Raw genomic sequence first — 4,953 nt, 5'->3', positions numbered from 1 at the left:
GGAGAAGAAACCAGAGGAAGAGAGGGGAGGGAGAAAACGGCTGCAAGCCACCAAAAAATATTTCAATTCTAATTCATCATCAATTGTCTCAAATGAGAAACAAAACAGAAATAAATAGTAGAACACAAACCCTAAAGAGAAGGGCTTGGGCCAAACTCACTAAACAAGCCCAATAACAGAAATATAAATAATAATCCAAATAGAATATAACTAATAGTCCAAAAAGAAAATAAATAGTAAATGGATGTCCGCATCACCTATCTTCCATCTTACGATATTTTTGTCAGCAGAGGCAAGTTGGTTTCTGAATTGATGATGAACTTGAAGATCCTATCTTTAATGATGAGGTTGATTCCATCCACCATCCAAGAATCTCTGCTGCTTGCTACTTGAAGGAACTGCCCGCTTACCAACAATGGCATCAATCTCTTAACTCCGATGAAGAATTTACTTCTGATGACGAGGTGTGCGACAATTAAGATATCTTACTAACTTCATAGTTGCTGTTTACAATTTCATATTTATTGATAAACAATCCATCTCCAGATGTCCTTATCCTTGCTGTTTAAAACTTCCAGAAAGTTAGCCTTCATACACCAATAGGCGTAAAAATGATGATGGTGGCACATGGTCAGAAGCAAGCCAAGAAGCTGAGGCATTAGTTCGCTTATATGAAAACTCTGGCTGTTCCTCATCTTGTGGTGCCTTTGTGAAAGAAAATAAATCCTCTCAAAGGTATCGCGTCTTTTTCTCTTTCCTACAATCCTTTTTGACAATTTAGCATTATGTTTGTTGCACATATGGACTGTGACCAAAGTTTCATGCTGCTGTCAATTATTTGTTCCTTATATTTCAATTTTGACCATAAACAATCAAATTCTTCCACGCTTACGCTTCTTATTTGACAAGCCACCAAAAGAGAGAGGAACATAATGCAACTCGACTTGCAATAAATGAAGAATGTTTGCTTGACTATCATGTAAAGAAATCGTGGGGGAATTAGCCTATTGTTAAATTGAAGACATATTTGAATTCCTCTCACTTGCAGATCACTTAAACTCTGAGACTTTTCTTCTGTTGGGTAAGAGTTATAATTGAATTTTCGATGAAAAACAAATCAAATCTCGATCTAGATCGTTTTCCTTCATATATGCAAAAAAAAAAAAAAAAAGATTTTTCAAATAATGGTAGTCAAACAGGGGGTGAATAATACTGCCACGATCTGATAAACTTCAGCCAGATTATACATATATCATATATGCATATTTAGATCTCTCGTTTTTTTTAATCTGTGAGAAGATTTTGTTCACAAAATGTCAACTCTTAGGCATCTGTAATATTAACTATGGGCATGTAACGATGACAATTCCTGAAATACAGTTGATTATCGATGTTGACCTCCAAAAATGGCTCCAACAGGTTCCCTAGCCGCGTCCCCTCGAAATCTGTGCAAAGTAGCACGCCGTCAAGAGGCAAAGGTGACTGGACGAGAAAAAGGTCCGGCGATCGTTTGCACTCCGACGGTTAAGTCAATAGCCGGATGGAGATATATATATAGAGTGCAATAGTATGGAGATGGGGGTTTGGCCAGAGAGTATAGAACATACCTTAGTTGTGTGAGTGAATCCATATATATAGAGAAATGGAAGTGAAATGGGCCAAACGGGTTGGTGGGACGAAGTCCAAGCCCAACAAGGAGGTGATCATATGAACATAATAATAGGCACTTCGACGAGCGCCTCGACTGAACTCCTTAGGGCCTCGGTGGCGCCTCGACTGGCCTCATCAGAGCCTCGGCTTTGGGACCCAATTCCGATGGGCCTCGTCAGAGTCCAATAAGATGGCCCAATATGAAGAGTTAATTTATAGGCATAACAGTAGTCCCCCAAGTCCGAGTCGTATTATTTATATGCGGGTCGGACTTGAAATATAAACTGTCAAGTAGGCAAGGTCTTACAGATTACCTTAGAAAGATGGGTAGCTCCAATAAGCGAAGACTTACGAACTGCCTCGAAAATATGCATCGATGTCGAATTTGCGAGAACTTACGAATTGCCCCGAGAAATATGAGTCGCTTCAATAAGTGAGGACTTACGAATTGCTTTGAAATATATACTGCATATATTTTTTTGAAATTTCGGCAGCATCTCATCTGTAATATGGACTAAACAAATCATGTAATACAATACAATATATCCACAGCACATATACCAAATAAATTTGGGGTCCATTTGCCCCTTCAAATGCTCATAACTATAAGGTGTGACATATCTCATTTCACCAAGATATGTGCAGAGGGTCTGTTATGCATTATAGTAAATCATGTGCTCACACAACTCAGTGTATCAATAGTGCTATAGTGAAGAAAGTAACATGATATTGACAATAAAATGAAAATGATGATAATACGACATACGTACTGGCTGTGATGAAAATAATGTATGACATGCTAGCAGTGATATGACATTCATGTTTGGAAGCAGTAATGTGATGCGTATGCTAGCAGTGATATGACATTTATACTTGGAAGTAGTAATGTGATGCGTATGCTAGCTGTAATATGTAGTCCCCCAAGTCTGAGTCGTATTATTATATACGGGTCGGACTTGAAATGTAAGCTACTGTTATAAAGTTGATGTAGAGAGGATACTCTGGATGTAGTAGCAGAGACGATGCTCTAGACACAGTAGCGGAGATGAAGCTCTAGATGTAGTAGCGGAGGGGATGCTCTGGATGCAGTAGTAGAGGCGATGCTTTGGATGTAGTAGCAGAGGCAATGCTCTGAACTGAATAAAAGTAGTTGTACTGATATTGAAGCATACCGATGTATATCAGTCGTTGACTTTTTAAGATTAGCTGTATATGGTTGCTGCTGCAGTTGTAGGTTCAACTGTCTCTACCAAACGCTGACTCATAGGATGGTGCGTGGGAGATGCTGAAGTTTGTGAAGCTGAAGGTCGGGACACATTTTCGACTGCGGCGTTGAAGCTTCGATGCTGTTTGAGGAAGGAGCTTATCTACCACCGGTGCGTTGACTCACAAGGGATGACGCGTTGGGAGACGGCTATAGCTTTGTAAAGCTTAGGAGGGAACGCAGTCACCGAGGCGATAACCCACAAGGGACTCCACATCAAGTGCATTTAAGCTTTGTAAAGTTGAGTGAGGAGTTCATCTGCCACCGGTGTGCTGACTCATAGAGGACGACGCGTTGAGGGATGGCTAAAGCTTTGTAAAGCTTAAAAGGGAACGCAACGACCAAAGCGATGACCCACAGAGGATCCCGCGTCAGATGCGTCTAAACTTTGTAAAGTTGAGGATATCTGACGGAGTAGGGGATAGATGTCCCGCGAGTAACTTGAACTATCGGAGCCATAAGCAGCCTGGGAATGTAGATGACTCAGAACTCTGCTCGACGATAGGAAGCGAGAAGAACACATCGTGTGAAGCAGGGATAAACATCTCATGAAGTGTCGAACTATCGGAGTTCTATAAGCTGGCCTCAGGTAGACGAGGGCTTAAAGCTAAGCTCGAAAATAGCGAAGTGAGGAAAAGACATCTCACGAAGCTAGGGATGAACATCAAGCGAAGTGTCGAACTATCTGAGTTTTATAAACTGGCCTTGGATAAACGAGGGCTTAAAGCTAAGCTCGGCGATATCGAAGCGAGAAAAAGACATCTCGCGAAGTAAGGGATGAACATCTGGCGAACTGTCGGATTATCAGAGTTAGGGTTGGGCAAATCTCCCGAACCGAACCGAACTGAACCGAACCCGACGGTTCTTATCAAATTAAATACCCGAACGGGTATCTGAATTGAAAATCGACGGGTATGGTTCGGTTCTCAGTTCTAGACCAAGAATCGAAAAATCGAATCTTTCTATTTTTTTTTTATATTGAGTAAATCAACTTATTTTAATTTTAATTTTTTCTAAACAAATTAACAATTTCTAAATCCAAATTTTTGGCCCAATAATTTGTTTCATTTCTTATTTTTTAATTTTTGGCTCAATTACCCATTTTATTGTTTCATTTCTTAACCCAACAAGATTCAATCCACTAAATAACCCTAAACACCTACATTAAAGTGCATAACGTTGTCTCGACTCTCATACTCACTCTCGCAACCTCGCTAATATTCCAAAACCTATACAATCGTCGGCCGACACTATGACCTCCGATCGAAGCTATGACCTCCGCCGATCGAAACTTTAATCGTAGTGATCATTTGAACAAGATAGTTTACTAGTCTCTAACATTCCAAAACCATTGAATGTATCATTAGTTGTATTTATATAATGTTGTTATAAATATTAAAAAATTTAATTATAGTACAGAACCGAACCCGAACGGTTCCATAATTATATTTGGCCCGACGGTTCCATTTACTAGATACCCAAAAATTTTGGTTCGATTCGGTTCTCTTTAGAACCGAACCGACCCGCGCCCACCCCTAATCGGAGTCTTATAAGTCGGCCTCGGATAGACGAGGGTTTAAAGCTAAGCTCGTCGATAGTGAAGCGAGGAAAAGACACCACGCGAAGCCAGGGATGAACATCTGGCGAACTGTCGAACTATCGGAGTCTTATAAGCTGGCCTCAGATAGACGAGGGCTTAAAGTTAAGCTCGACGATAGTGAAGCGAGGAAAAGCCATCTCGCGAAGCCAGGGATGAACATCTGGCGAACTGTCGAACTATGAGAGTCTTTTAAGCTGGCCTCGGATAGACGAGGGCTTAAAGCTAAGTTCGACGATAGTGAAGCGAGGAAAAGACATCTCGCAAAGCCAGGGATAAACATCTGGCGAGGCAGGGAATAAACATCCCGCGAATAAGGCCAGGAAATGCTCCTTTTGCAAAGGCAAACACGTCTGGCGATTTGCCTCTTCCTTTTTTCAAGGAACGAGGACTCCAAATTGTAGCCTCTTCAGAATAATGAAGTAATGGCAACTTCCATATT

General features: G+C 40.8%; 1 long non-coding RNA gene across 1 annotated transcript in view; it reads left to right on the top strand.

Moving 5' to 3' along the window:
* LOC111403575 overlaps window positions 1-605 on the top strand; it is a 6,326-nt gene extending 5,721 nt beyond the window's left edge. The window contains exons 2-3 of the long non-coding RNA XR_002704489.1: window positions 291-464; window positions 547-605. This is a non-coding gene — a long non-coding RNA (uncharacterized LOC111403575). The remainder of the gene's footprint in view (window positions 1-290; window positions 465-546) is intronic.
* The last annotated feature ends 4,348 nt before the right edge of the window (window positions 606-4,953 follow it).

This window comes from Olea europaea, chromosome 11, assembly GCF_002742605.1.
Source record: "Olea europaea var. sylvestris chromosome 11, O_europaea_v1, whole genome shotgun sequence".
Classification (NCBI taxonomy): Eukaryota; Viridiplantae; Streptophyta; class Magnoliopsida; order Lamiales; family Oleaceae; genus Olea; species Olea europaea.
Note: the sequence above shows the minus strand (reverse complement) of the source record. Positions and strands in the feature narration are given on the sequence as shown.